The sequence below is a fragment of the Echinops telfairi genome, unplaced genomic scaffold (assembly GCF_000313985.2).
Source record: "Echinops telfairi isolate 266 unplaced genomic scaffold, ASM31398v2 ScPeMD7_31;HRSCAF=116, whole genome shotgun sequence".
Taxonomy (NCBI): Eukaryota; Metazoa; Chordata; class Mammalia; order Afrosoricida; family Tenrecidae; genus Echinops; species Echinops telfairi.
In genome coordinates, this window is record NW_022103928.1 from 47,917,528 (window position 1) to 47,933,792 (window position 16,265).

The 16,265-nt window shown below is 39.0% G+C and overlaps 1 pseudogene; it reads right to left on the reverse strand.

Annotated features, from left to right (window-relative positions):
- The window catches only part of LOC101638769, a 58,716-nt pseudogene extending 45,349 nt beyond the window's left edge, over window positions 1-13,367 (reverse strand).
- Between the last annotated feature and the right edge of the window lie 2,898 nt (window positions 13,368-16,265).

Sequence of the window (16,265 nt, forward strand, 5' to 3'; positions counted from 1 at the left end):
GCAACCTCAACAATGAGCAAATTTGAGCCAGGCCCTGGCACTGCATTCTGCCAAGCAAGGCTGTGGAGAAATGGACTAACTACCTCTAAAATCAAGCAACAAGTTTAAGAAAATCACCATTCATATGTTGGGGCTCTCTAAGTGACTATGAATATGTCCCACAGCATTCTATTGGGTGATAATTTTCTTCTTGAATGAGCAATGATTCCTGTTAGATTAACTTTGTGATCTAAAGCATATCAAATTGTTATTACAGCTTGGCTTCTTCCACTTAATTTTATTTTACTATCTAGGTTATAGGCTCCATGTTGCAGTTGACATTTTATTTCATTTAAAACAAGGTTTATTCTGATTATTGGTTAGCATCCTCTATATTACTTGTAAACGGGCTTCTTACGGCCACAGAAACCCACCGGGGCAGTTCTACCCTGTCCTATCAGGGTCACTATGAGTCAGTCTTGACTCAGAGGCATGGCAGGCAGTTTGAGTGAGTATTTTGGGCCAAGTTAGAATAGGCCAGAACATCAGGCAGTTGAGTTGGCTGTGTTTTATATCTAAAGGATGAAGCTTTCTTTTATTTTCATAGTAATCAGATACTCAGATCTATTAACAAAATAGCCATATTTCTACAATTACCTTTATTTGTTAGTTTTTGATAGTTAACAACAGATTGGTGCAACATATCTTCATTTTCTTTCTACTAACATTTCAAATGTATTTTCTGGACAAATTCTCAATTGATTTCCTTGAACTGTTTCACCTAGGTTATTATCACTATCTTCTTCCAAGAACAATGGTTTGACTTTGTAGGAATGTGTAATTTATGAAATCACAAAATATAAGCTACTTAGTGGTCTTGAATAGTGACAGTTGTATTTCTTGTCCTTTATTTACTTGTTTACTTATTTTTACTGGTCATTCACTTAAGGTCCACTCTTTCTTTCTACTTAGCTTATTAAAAAGAATGTGAGAAAGAGAGAGAGGGAACTATTTTCCTCAAGTTAATTATGATTCACAGTCACCCCATATGCTGAAGAATAGAACTGAGCTTTGTTGGGTTTCCTTGGCAATAATTTTTGAAGACATTAATCATCAAGTCTTTCTTGCTTGATGTCCCTGGGTGTATTTGAAATGTCAACTTTTAATTTACTAAATAAGCACCAAACACTTGTATCACTCAGTTTATAAGTAGGATTCTATTTGGCTCTCTTATTTCTTGATAAAAATGATGTTGATAGTACTGAACTATGGCCAGAGGAGCTTCATCAGAGGCTTACCCATGTGGGGACCCTGCATGTGGATTTTGAGCTTCCACTGTTATCCGTAGGCTTCTGCAAACTGGGTGTTCACAATTTAAGCTCTGATACTATTCTCACCTTTAGATCTTGGATTTTATCCTGTACAATTCTTGAGTCACATAGGCTGGTGTGCTGCTTCCTTGTGGACTTAGAAAGCTTCACTAAAATAGCTGCTAGTCCTTAAGACCCCAGAAGCTGTTCTCTCTGATACTCAGGCACCACCTTGTTTCTTCCCTACATTTTTCTCTAGCAACCATATCTTCACTGATCTTTTCATAGGGGTGATCATGGAGCAAGGCCAAGCCATAAGCACTAATTGTTCTCAGATTGAGGTTGGCATTAAGTGTGAACCCCAAATGCATTTATGCATCTGTGGTTTATGTATGTCTCTGGTTCACTTTAGAGACGTCGTTATCATTTTATGATTGGTAACTTTATAAACCAATCCCCCAGGGCATAAGATAATTCTATTGATAGTATCATTAATTTAGTCAATGGTATAGAATTTAAAACACTGTTGATCAAAGGATATTATGTTAGTATAGGCCAACTTCAGACTGCAATGCATGAAATGTTGACTTGTACCAATTAAACATTTAAGTGAATTAACACTATTGCTACAAACAATGGGGGTTGGTGATAGGGCCAAACCTTCAGCAACACTCATTCACAAAAGCAGAACTGTGCCTACCACATCAATACATGTCCTAATAAGGCAAGAAGGGCATTCAAATAGTAAGCACATGCTAGTTTCAGGCCACTGTTCATTGGGCACCCTCAAGAGCTCTGGACCAAAGTCCCATGACCACCAGTTACATGACCTTGGGATAGCAATGACCTGCCTCCTCTCAAGTCCACGGAGTATAGTGGTTCCTTAAATGTGCAACACGTGAGTTTGAGGTCAATCCCTGTTCTCTTAAAGGGGTGTCCACATAGAACCCTTCCGGTATGGCCTTGAGGGTTGTGTATAGTGTTTCTACCAGACAGAGACCACTGGAAAGCTTGATTATAGCTGATGCAGCCAGGTTAAAATGTAGTACCTTATTATTTGATGTCTCTTTTGACAGCTCTTAAAGTTAGTTCCATTTTTAATATTGCCTGCTTTCTTTTTGATTAAGGGTTTCCTATGTTTTGCCCAGTCATTATTGTTTGCTTCCTGTTTGCATTTTGTATGATTTCTGTAAATAAAATCTAGGAGAAGTAGAGCTAAAGAAACAATAACTGGGTTGATAACTGCCGAGGGTCATGGCAGGGGAGGATGGAGGGAAAATGAGAAGCTAGCGAGTATAAGAAGAAAATATTCTGAAATTGATTGTGGTGATGATTGCATAGATCTTCTCAACAGGACTGAGCAATTGAGTTGTTTGATATGTGAAATATATGCCAATCAGACCATTTTAAAAATGTATGTTAATTTCTGGGGAAAAAAATTCTGCCTAAATAGAATTTTGTTAGTTCAGGGCCAAGCACTCTTTTCTCTTTTACATTCTTATCTCATAAAATATCTTTGATGCTATTTTTTTTAACTTGGCAGGAGCCCTCTCAGTTACAACATAAATAAATCAATTAAAACCTTTTTGAAAGCCCAACTCAGTGTCATCAAACTGATTCAAACTCATATGAGGCCATTTCTGTAATGATTTAAAGTCTTAGACACCCAAAGGGGCAAGTCTACTCTATCCTATAGGCAAGCAAGGAAATGAGTCAATTAGGTATTGAAGACAATCAATCCTGCTAGATCCTGTAGTAGGATTGAGCTCAGTTCTGTTTCGGGTTCTCTGAGGATACAAGAGAAATATCGGCAACGATGAGTAGTCATGGATCTTGTATGTAAAATAGGAAGAAGTACATGAAGCCTAGAAACTAATCCAAAAATTTGAGAAAGTGCCAAACTGCATGCACATTTTATGTATATTTTGTCTACATTCTGGAGAGTTTCAGAGCTGAATCAGGTAAAGGGGTACTTAACCAATTACTAGAACCACCAAAAAAAAAAAATGGGCAAACGATGACACATTATTGGAGATAAACTGACCATAGTATATTTTTCTCAAAGAGCAATTATCTACCCACTGAAGAAAGAGTGGCTATGTCACTTTATTGAGTGTGTAAAAATATTTGACTGGATCTTAGCAAAGTGTGGACAATAGGTTGCCCTGTGACGTTGCTGAAGAAAGGGTCAGTGTTGGGGACTGTTTCATGGAGAATTCTGAATAATAAAGTCCAAATCTGAAGGAAAGAAAGATTGAAGAACTTAAATTCCAAATACTTGGGTTGCATAAGCCTATGGATGACAATGGAAGTGCAAAGTACACTTGCAGGGTCCGTCCCCAACCAGATTAAACCTCTGCTGAATCCCTTCCCCACTGAGCATCATCCAGTGATGTGAATAGCCTTGTTATCAGACAAAGAACCTTCTATGATTGATTCTGGCAGATGTAGCTAGATTCAAGTGCACCACCTTATCATTCGACCCCCTCTTGATCCATTTTAAAGTTGTCTCACTCTTTTCCTGCTCTCTTTTCAATTGAGAATGTTCTGTTTTGTCTAGCCATTGTTGTTGGTTTTTATGAGTTTCTTCTTTGTGCTTTTTAGGACCTTCTTTATAGGAAATCTAGGGTAGGTAAATCTATGGAGACAGGAACTGGATTTACAATTACCTTGAGGCATGGCAGGGGGGGCGGGGAGAAATGAAAAGCAACAACAATGAGCTTGACAAAGAAGAAAATGGTCTGAAATTGACTGTGGTGATGATTACACAACTCCTCTTAATAAGATCAAATGGCGAAACTTCATGATCTATGAATGATACTTTATACAATTATATTAAAATAATAAATATGAGTATATCGTATAGATGCTATTTTATGTAATTATATAAAATTGTGCTTTGAATAAAACTATTAAAAATTAGCCACTGAAGACTCTATGAAGCATAATTCTACTCTGGCACTTAGGGAGTCACCGTGCGTCCTACTTGAATCAGTAGCGACTGTTCTTTATGTTTTTAATTGTTCAATTTGGGATTGAAAACCTCTGTGACCCTTTGCTCTGCAATGTCTGAAACAGATTCGTCCTCAAGTGCCTTTTATACAGGTTTGTGTAGGAATAGCTTGCTCTCATAGACTGGCACATCGTCGCTTTAGAAATCTCAAGTCAATGAAGGAAAATTTAACTTCAAGGGTCTCTCTTTTTGCCAAATGCATGTCTTGCTTTGAGCAAGCCTTTGTGGTAGCACATGGAAGGGGCACTTCTAGTGGAAGCATAGGCAATAAGGCTGTTGACTGTTGTTGGCAATAATTGGAAGTGATACATCAACTTATAAAATATATATATATATCCCACAAGAAACAGCAGGTATAGGAGAAGCTCTTGTCTTCTCTTTTTCCCTTTCCTATGATATTAAAATAAAATAGGATAGTATATTTTATAATATAATATATTATAGTATATTATATAGCGTGGACACTGAATTACACTCCTTACCTCTACTCTTTCAACCAACTCTCACACCTTCATTCCCTTGGATAACAAATCTTCTCTTTTCTCTACCTCTTCAGGAACATTCGAGAGTTGGTAGGGTGACACTGGCTTTACCTAACCAGTATTCAAGTAAAAATATTCAGAGTTTAATATTTTGACCTATTATTAGCTAATTTTAGCTAAGATGTGAAATAATTTAGAAGAAACAACATGTTTGCATTTATTAGCAATTTGAATGAAACATTTTATTTGAGAAAGAAACTTAAAATATGGGGGAAAACTAATGCTTTGTACTCCTCATAATCCTAGAAGGACAACAATAAAAAGAGAATCAGAAAATCAATAAATTCTCATCTATTAATGAGAATATAAGGGGAATAAACTCAATTAAAACCAAACTAAAGTCCTTGGGTAGTACAAGCTCTGTACTCCCAACTATTGGATTTGAATCTATCTAGTAGCATCTCTCATGAAAGCTCCCTATATACTTCCATAAAGATTAAGCCAAGAACACCCTATGGAGCTGAGTTCTACTCTGTAAGACATGGAGTTGACATGAGCTATAATCAACCTCATGGCAATGGTTTATCCACAAACAAAAAATGTCTCCTCACATTGTCAAACTCTCTCAAATTGTCAAGCTAACTGGGGCTTCCAGATCCTAAAACTGACGCACCTTTGCTGGCTTGATTCAAGATTCTCCTTCTCCCCTGTGCTTTTGCTTGCAATCTTTCTTGCATGCTCAAGAAGTAATCTGGTGCTGCGGGCCACCACTGGACCATTAGTGTGGCTGAGAAAAGACCTCCAGGTGGTAGAGCATCCGAGCACACAGGGAGCTTGGCTTCAAAGAACCTCACTTGAACCCCAGGTTCTGACACCCCGGTATCTTTAGGCAAATAGCCACATTTACAACTGCCAACAGCACAAGAGAGATTGTGTTTATATTTTCTAGATGGGGGGGGGGGACTCACATCTGGTCTATATGTTAGAGATGGAGTCTTGGTGGTGGAAACCATCAAATATCACCCAAACTCGGTGGTTTTAACTCCATGAGGGAAAGACCTAGCAACCAATTCTGACATATAGCTAATGCTATAGCACCTAGAGAATCCTATGAGGCAGTTTCACTGTGTCCATGGGTCACTATGACTCAAAAGTGGGCTCCACATGTCAGATGACTGTGTTGTAGCGATTCGCTTTTCCCAATGTAGGCTGTGGACCAGCAGCCTGGCAAACCTGCCACTTGCTGCCGGTTGTTGGAAAAGCAGAGTCTTGGGCTCTACCACCTCAAGATCTGCCTCCTGAGGACGACCCTAGGCTATGTATCTGCACGTTAAAACTTGAGAAGCATCGCTCACATTGAGCAAGTAAGATTTGTTGTTGTTGTGCTTGTTCTCAGAACCCCTCCACTCTCTGAAAAATTATGTTATAGCCCAAGAGTTGCTTTTGTGGTTTACTCTTAGCTTTATTTACCAAATTAAAATGTCAAGTTGTGACATTGGTAATGATTAAATTTAGTTAAAAATAATATTTAGCTTATTGCATGTTTGTTCACATGAGTAAATATTTTTATGAAAAGTTAATGGTATATTCTAAAACTTAGCAATAAGAGCACCATTAATTTACATTTCTGAAAATTTCTCTGATATATTTTTTAAAAAGACAGCTGGATTTTCAAACCTGCTTCTGCATTCAATCTGTTACAACAGCTTTCAGCATGTAGCCCTGGAAGACTTCAAGGTATATTCGTGAGAGAATGAGGATGAAAAAGACAACAAAATCGTAGGATAATTATAAAGATAGTTTTGACTTTTAAAACCTCCTGAGAATGTCTTGGGACTCTCTCACGGGACCCAGAGCTAACCGTGGAGAACTTTTACTCCAATCCCCACTCTCATATTTCTTATCTTGTGGAGGCTTGTAACAAGGGTCCAAACCTCCCATTTTCCCTTCATGTGGCATACATCCAATGAGAAATGACCCTTGTTCAAATCCTACCTCTGCTTCAGCTACGTTCATTTGTTTTATGGGGTGGGATAGATGAGGACATGAGACTTGGTACATTTAAATGATCTCTCTGACCTAATGATAAACTAGAATATAAAGTGAGATTGATTGAACCTAAGTCTTACCTCCCAGAGCTGTAAGGATTATTTATCATCTGTAAATTGATTAGCACTGTAACCTAACCGCAAAGTATTAGTGTTTACATTGTCTTTAAAATGTCTATTGACTATGGTTGTAAAAGCTCCTGGGTGGTTGTGGCTTGGGTGCTGGGCTGCTAACCACACACAGGTGGTTGAAAACCACAAGCTGCTCAGTGGGAGACACCTAAGGTTCTTTGCTCCTGGAAAGATTTCTAGTTCCAGAAACCCTGCAGATCAGTTTTTCTCTGCCTCTGTGTGTCCAGGAGTTCGCATCAACTCCACGGCAGTGGGGCTGGCGTTCCTGCTGCCAGTTGCCTAGGAAGAGGTAACCTTACCTTTTACAGAACACAATGCCACCCAGTCGTCTGCCATCTGTATGAGCATTCCCACTTTAAAATCAAACTTGACCATGAGCCACTGAACAAAGGAAAAGGTGAAGACATACAAAGATGGTCCAGAATTCCCTTTTACATTCGCTGGGGCACAGGGACCCCTGAGAAGGTCTGAAGAGAAAATGGAGCCAGCATCTACTCTCTGTTAATGTAGGCCCAACAGGACCTCATTGAGGTTGATGGAGGAAGCGAAGTGCGATACAAAATTGACATTGGTCATGGAATGAGAGGGCATGGCATGTTGATTTTAGGAAAATTGGGGAAAGTAGGATGTGGTTGCTCTGAAGCAAGATTATTCTGTTTATGATTCCAAAGTCAACTCTGGAAGAAACAGAAAGACCCAATGGAGGAAAACGTGGCAACCAAGTTGAGGGTCTTTATTATTTAGGGGATGTTCTGAGATGGAAAACGGAGTGCAAATTGAGTTTGACCTCAGATTGCTACTTCATCCGTGGGCCAGATTTCCTCTTTTGGTTCAAGTTCATGTTTGTTAGCTCCCTCAATTGCCTTTGACTGAAGACTGTGTCATACCCTTTAGCTTTTAAGTAGTCTGTTGTGTCCAATGTAAATGATTAACACTCCAAAGTTTGGTGCATTAGGCAGTTCTACTAAAAAAAAATGTCAGTTTTTTTTGATCTTTCAAGTTAAATAGGTATTCCCAAAGATATTTTAGGATCTATTTTAATCATTTATATTTGTCAGAGTTTATGTTTATGCTGTATGTTAAAAAAATACTGAACAGATTATTTCATTTCAATGTCTCATGTCCAGAGAAATGATGATTATGTTTTCAAGGCAACGACAGATCAGTTGTTTAGTTACCAATCTATGTAAACATGTGATGTCACCATCATTTTGTCAGCTTTTGTGGTATCTGGCCTTTTCTAAAACAATAATTTTCCTTTCATCTGCACATGCTGTCTATAACGCCAGGCCTCCTGAAAAGGAGGGCAGCTGTTTGAGTCATAAAAGATAAATATATCTTGAAATGGCTATTGTTTCAAGTCCCTGAATCATTTCAAAGGATGTTTCCAAAGCAAATATATGATGTCACTCTATGTAGTTTCAATAATGCATCAGCAAGGTAACGTGTGTGATTTCCCAGGATCACATTACATCTGTAAATAGATTGTCACTGGCAAACAATATTGTAAATGAGATCCATATAGTCCATGTCCTATCAAGAGGGACATTAACCTGTGTTTTCAGTGAAAGCACTGTTCATTTTCTTAAGGAAATGTACCTTATTTTATTGTGCTGGAGCTTTTATTATTGCAAACTTCCTGCACATAAAATGCACTAGTAAAAATTCTTTTGGTATACTAGCAGCTTGCATTACACAAAACCGATAAAAAATAGATTAAAAATTAAACATTTATGACCCAAGGAACTGCTGAACAGACTATGCTGAGAAGAACATCTGTAACCATAAAACCCAGACTCTTGAAGTCTGAATTTGCCTGTTGTGCTTACTTAATTACTGTGCAGAGTAACTTGGTGGGTCCTGATAGGGCAATGACTGGGTTGTAGAAAATATTATTCCCGCAGGGATTTTCCTGTGCAAATTCTAGAGGGGAACATTCTCCTTTCAATGCCCAAGTGTGACTTTCATTACTATTAAATGAAGTCAGTTATACTGTGCAATGGTAAAAGAGACCCCTGGGTAGAGAGATAAAATAATAACACCCACCCCCTATATTACGTTAGCAGTGTTATTTAACTTATCAGTGCTTAACCTGTGAACAAAAGAATAGAACTGGTTTTTTATGCAATTAACCGAATAGCAAAGTTTGTAAATACCCTCTTTGTAGGAGGGTAAATGTATGGTTTGTTGGTAAGGCAGGGCTCCGTATAGCCCAATGCCCATTCTATCCAAGCAGGTTGCAACTCTTCAGTGGGTAGAAACCATACCTTGGTCATTTTTGTATTCTCCACAATGTCTAACACAGGAGAAACAGAATCTGACTAATTATAACAAAAATGAGCTGGGGAAAAGGACATCTTTTTGCTTGAATATTCGAGTAGGGTGTTTTGTGTTTTACCTCTGAGTTAAAAACTTACGACAGTTCAACTCTGAACCCACCAAACTTATTAGACTTGTTAAGGAGAAACTGTGTTTACATGTGTGTTTTCAACTGGCTGCATTTTTTGGATTGTTTGTCTTAAAAGGAAAAAGCAACCGTGACCAACTCGCTGAAGAATAAAGAACAATCAGCGGGACAACCTGGCTTCGTTCGTCTGCGCTGAAAGATGTATGTTATCCCAGGTTTCCTTGATCCTAATTCATTATTAGTCATTTCAGGATGAGTCTATTACCTCAGAGGATATCGGGTAGATGGAATAGTATACTGTATGTGAACCTGCTTTCAAGCACTGGAGGTAGACCATATGTTTGTAACTTCATTGTTATTTGTGTCAAGATGTGCTTTTATGTTGATGATGGAGTTGCAGGAAACGCATTGGACGTAACAAATCTTACCAAGAAGCTGGAGATGACAGTCAAATTATTCTGCTCGATCTGTTTCCAGAAATAACATAACTTTGCAAATATTAGTACACTAAATAATCACATGCCACATCGGTACAGTGATGTAGTAAGGTCTGAGTGAATCAATCTCTCGAACTGAGATAATGAAGACCATGATGAAATGGTATCGGCTAAGTTATTGGAATCATACATAGCGATGTCTATTGCACATTTTCAAATGCTTATACATATACTCATCTTCTCTTGATCATAAAAGCAACATAGAATTGTGCAAGATATTATTTGGCACTATATTGCTTTGTCACATCATCATTAATCAAAAAGTGACAGCCTAATAATGGCATTTGATATAGTAATTCATTTTTTCCCTTGTGAAACTATGGATAGCATTGCATTTGTCAACAGAACTTTTTTTTAACATATATAATTCAGTGACATCAGTCATTTTGTGCAACCATCGCAGATGTCCTTTGCCAAATGTTCCATCCCCCCAAACAAAAGCTCAGTGGTTCTTAAGCAATAATTTCTCCATCTTCCTTCTGGTCTTGGTAAACTCTAACCCAAAAAAATAAACTCTGAAGAAAAAAAAATTAAACTCTGATCTCTACATATTTTTCTATGCTGTATACAACACATCAGTAAAATCATGCAATGTTTGCCATTTTGTGATTGATATATTTCACTCAGCATATTGCTTCTAATGCTCTTTCATGCTGTTCATGCATCAGTCCTGGCAGACAAATACTACGTTCTATATATGAACCCTATTTTGTTCATGCCATCACCTGTTGATGGGTCGTTGAGTGTTTTAATTCCAGTAGGCTTGAAGGCAGCATTGTGAACAGACACTCATACATCAATGCTCATTGGGACAGTCATTGTTGATTAGTTAGTGTACCTAGTTGATATCAGCTTACTTCTAGGTCTGACAACATCACTGAGAAGTGTGCTTCTCAAAAGTCCCAGACAAACTATAATCTGTTATAATTTAGCATCAAAAATAGTTCGTCTGGATTTTACTCTCATAAAATCTAGAAATTCAAGGAAAGCATGGGGAATTGTGAGACTAGCGGCTGCAGCCAACTGTACACAAGGGACCCACATCTCCCAGGCACAGTGTCTCTGAAAGCCTTGTTCTTAGAGAGCCACACTCGCCCTACTATGGAGAGATCATCATTCTTATTTCACACTGAAGCACAAACTGGCTCTCATAGTGCATGCTGTTCTGGAATTTTCCCCATTATAGTTATCAATGGGATCAACCAAGTGGCAAGGCAATGTGTTCTTTCAGAGCCGTGTTTCACCCTGTTCTTGGAGCCGCAGCAGCAGCACCAGCTGGAACTTGTTAGAAATGCAGACCTTGGGCCTCTTCCCCCAGTGAACAGATCAGAATTGTCCAAGACGTGGTCCAGCTTCTCCTGATGTACCACCGAGTAGGAGATATTGTAGGTGAGATGGCAGAAATAGTCAGATCTCCCCAACCCACCACGTTCGCTGCTGTCTCCGATTACAACAGCCTTTTCTTTCTGGGTCCAAAAGGTGGAGGTGTGAGGCTGCTGAATGAAAGAAGCAAAACCAATGAGAATCCAAGTCCCCTCAGAAGGAATTGTATCTTTTCTTAGATGACAGGTTTCGTAGTGTGCATCACAACTGCCTGGAGGTCTTGTTTAAGCCCATATTGCTAGACACTCCCTCTCACCCCCTGAACTCCTGATTCAGGAGATCAAATAGGTTACTTGTAATCTAAGCTCATGTTAGACGTGCAAACTATTGGACCTCATCAAGGCCTCCTGAATCAGAAGCTGGGGTCTGGGGCCCAGCAGTCTGTGTTTTAATAAGAGCTCCAGGTGATTCTGACGGGCACCGAACAAGTCTCAGGTCAAAGTCTAATGCAGGGAACTCCCTTTGAGGACCACCGTCTTGGAAAGATATGAGTCTCTGAACTCGTTGCTCTTAATTTAAGATTGGAAAAACGTACTGTAATCAACAAACCTGATATGTATGAAATAATGCATCTTCTTTGAATAATATTGCCAAGTTGGGGGGGATGGCACGGGAGAAAAGAGCAGCAATTTGATGGGGGAGAAGCGGGAGAAAGCCACAGCAGAGGAAAAGACAGGGGCCTGCAAAGAGACAGATACTGATGGTTAAAAACAAACAAACAAAAAGAGCCCCCCAAAGAAAGTTTAGAAATATGAACACATAAACAAAATTTCCAAAAGTTTAGAGACCCATAGGCTTTTAATTTGGAATCCGTGAAGGGATGAGAGCAGTTTTCTAGAGCATGCCTGCCTCACCTGAACCCTGTTAGTGTAACAAGGACTGCTAACTGAAAGGTCAGAGGTCCAAACCAACCTTTGGAGAACGATGAGGCTGCTTCCACACAGTAGCAGACAGTATTATTTGGTGGCATGACTATTATACATGTTAATATATATGCTCTTATTACATAGCTTCATGATAAAGTTATTTAGTGTAGAATCTAAGCTTTTGTTTTTATATATTGATTTGCATGTCACCAGGTCTTTAAAACCACATAGATTTGTGTCCAAAAGAGAAGAGTTTAGAGTGCCCATATTTTCAACAAAATGTAATTTTCACTATTGATATAAAACAAACATGCATATATAGTATTCATTCTATTTGTATTTTGAAAATAGTCATTAAAATGTCTCATTAGTGACTGTAAATTGCAGTAGTCTTCCATGAATTAAATTAATGAACTACATTTTTATTTATTTATTTATTTTTTTTTTGAAGTGCATTTTTAATAGGTTAAATCTCTCACTACATTATATAACATTAAAGAAACCTCTTATTTGTGTTATGGAAAAAGGAAAATTTTGTATAGTTCGTGTTTCCGTATTTTTTAACAAAAGCTGAGTCTACATGATAAATTATAATAAGAAAAGAAAATAAGGTTCAGGAAAAAGAAAGGTATACTTACAGGTTACTAAGAGAACGCTATAATTTAACAACAATAAACATTTGAGCTACTTTTAAAAAAATACATGATTTCAACATAAAAATGGTTTTATCTGAAATGGGCAGAGACTTTCATCATTTTATTACTCTTGCTCTTGTTATTTAAAAATTATTGAAACTTCATTGTTTTTTTTATTTATTTGGTTGAATTTTGGGAACAGTTATAGAATCCTGTATGTCTTAAAATGAGGCTGTCTGGACCTCAAGCCCAGAAAATGCCTCCCTAGCTCTGCCATCTGGGAGTGCTTACTTAGAATTCATTTCCTTGAATGTGGATCAGGGAACCTCCTAATGACGTGGGGACAAAGTAACCTAAGGATTACAACCCAACGTAAAGAAAACAAAACTCCTCACCACTGGGCCAATAGACAATATCATGATACATGGAGAAAAGACTGATGTCAAGGATTTCATTTTACTTGGATCCATAATCCATGCTTATGGAAACAGCAGTCAAGGAATCAAACGACATAACGGAATTGGGCAAATCTACTCAGAAAACCTATTTTGAGTGTTGGAAAGCCAAGCGGTCACTTTGAGAACTTACCCAAACCTTGACCCAAGCCTGACCCATCGTGGCGTTTTCTTCTCCTCGTCTGCCTGTGAAAGCTGAGCAGTGAATAAGGAAGGCTGAAGAAGGGTTGGTGCCTTTGGATCACGATATGGATGAAGCGTATGGAGATTACTGCTCACTGCCAGAAAGCGCAATTCTGGCTCAGAGGAAGCACACCCAGAATGCTTCTTCGAAGTGAAGATGGTGGGACTGTATCTCCTCCTCTCAGGAGGGAGCGCTTCATGGAAAAGGACAGTGTGCTTGGCCGAGGAAAGGTTCAGTAAAGAACCAAGACAACCATCAAGGAGATGGACTGACACCATGGCTGCAAAAATGGGCTCAGACGTAACAATTAGGAGGATGATTCAGGACCAGGCAGTGTTTCCTTTGATTGTTCTGTGTAAGAACCGCCACCCCAATGTACAAGTTGTTTTCGCTATCTTCTACGTGTTTAGTTCTCACCTCAGGACATGTAAATAAAGCACTACCACCACTCACTGCCATCAGGTCACTGCCGACTCACAGCGACCCGCCAGGGCAGGGTAGAACTGCCCCTGTTGCTTTCCCAGAGTGTAATTGTTTCAAGAATATCAAGCCTCGTTTTCCACCTGAGAAGGGGCTGGTGGTTTTGAACAGGTGATCTTGAAGATAGCAGCCCAAAATGTCACCTTCAAACTGTACTATATATTTTAAAGATAAATGGGGGAAAATCTCTTCACAAAAAGAACCCAAAACCTCTTTATGTCAGTTTTCCCCCAACGTGTGACATTTTGCCTTACCATAGCTCATTTATTACTGGTTTGCAATGGAAATGCTAAAATCCCTATAAATGCAGGGACACTGGTGCCCCTGCTGAAATAATGAACCCTGGAGTCACTAGCTGGGAGACGATACAGAGAAAACATTCTCTCACTGCCTGGAACAGAAAGATGATATGGAAAATTCCTCGAAGAGAAACAAGCATTTGGGGGGATATTAGCTAAGTATCTCACTAGTGACCTTTAGCCAGGACAGTTGTTTCCATGCCAACAAGAGGCTTGTTCCCCGTGATAAATGGAAAGTCATTCTAAACAGGTACACCTATATTGTAGCAATTATTCCATGATGCATTACTCCATACTTGTTACGGTTACTAAGATAACAGTACTTTGTTATTTAGTATGGATTTTCCTAATTGCAAATCACCTTATGATTTATTATACAGCCCATGATTAGACCAGGCTGAACCAATCAATACCCTATTAATTACTCGTTGCTGTTTTACATGCACTCTAACAATATCTGAGTTCGGAAAGTTGTTAAGTTATCTTAGCCAGCAGCTGAAATTATACACATTTTTCATAAACACAAAAGGCTCATTTCATCTAAAGAGGAAGCCATTATGCTAAGGGAAATTGAAAGCAATTTATATGGAAGCAGACAAATCACTGTTTGTTAAGGAGAAAATCATTCAATTTGTTGATCATGTCCTATGAGTACCAACCAACCCCCCAAAAAACACACCAATGCGGTCAAGGTGATTCTGACTCATGTGACCTCATAGGACAGAGAAGAACTGTCCCAAAGGATTTCCCAGCTGTGAATCTCTATTAATGCAAAGTGCATCTCCTTCCTGAAGAGCATCTGGTAGGTTCAAACTACCAACCTTTTGGTTCGCAGCCAGTGCTTTCACCACTAGGCCACCCACAGCTCCATGTAGAAAGAGGGAAAAAGGAGCTGTTGGTGAGACCAGTATTAGCTACTGGTATTTTTCATCATTAGATTATATTTTATGGTCATTTGCTTGGCTACCTTTTCCTAAAAATGCTGTTCTTCAACTGCATGCTAACTTCTCCTGACAGATAAAGTCAAATTTCGAACACAGAAGAATTCATAGTAACTAATATATCGGGTAGAAGTGGATACACATTCAGGTGGCTGCTCAGATTACACTCTAACCAAAAAAGATTAGCAAAACCAGACAACATTGCCCTGAAGTTTATTCCGACTCATAGTGGCCCCATGTATTACAGGGTGGATTGCTCCATAGGGCTTTCTTGGCTACTATCTTTACAGATGGTTTATAGATCTCTCTTTGCGTGAATTCTAACCTCCAACCTGTAAGGTGGTTTTCAAGCTATATTAATTTGTGTCACTCAGGGACCTATCCTCTTACTAGGTAGGAGTGATTTGAATCTTCAAAATCTTAAATTATTTTCAAGGAAAATACCCCCTTAATGAGGCCAACAAGAGTGATGGGGATGAAGTTTCTGGTTGATGCTAACTAATATTCAACTTGTAATCAAGCTGAGCTATCCATCTGGACAAATGAGGACATTGAGCATCCCCGTGTCTTGGAGGATCATTGAAAAGTCAGAGGAAAGTTAGAGTGTGGAATTCCCTATTTAGGTTTGTGAGGCAGCCGATACTCCTCTGCAGTCAGAGAAAAGGTGCGGTAGAGCCATCCACAGGATCTTCGGGCCAGAGACACGAACGAGAAGAGACAAAACCACGGATACCATTGTGGATGAATGCACACGTCCTACATTTCGAGATGTATCCCAGAAATTTGGAAATATACTTTCCTGCTTATTAGAATTCGTACAAGTCTGGTGACAAGAAGACATCAACCAAGGAACTGCTGCTGAGGACACACAGGTGCCAGGGCTCTGGTCACTCTTGATACTCATCCATGGTTCTCTTTCTGGGCATCCGGACCTATCCTATGCGCAGGCCTACCATCTTCCCTTTCTTTCCCTGCGCCTTGCTCCCTCTCTTCCCTTCTTCTTTTCTATCCTTTTCCTTCTCCGTTCCTTTAATATTTTCAAAACCCCCTGAACACCAAGAAGTTTGAAGATGCCTTCCTCATCTAACCAGTGACTCATAATCAGTAGCTTCTAACACTATCTCTATAGGATCCTTCTTCTCTGTAAGGGCATT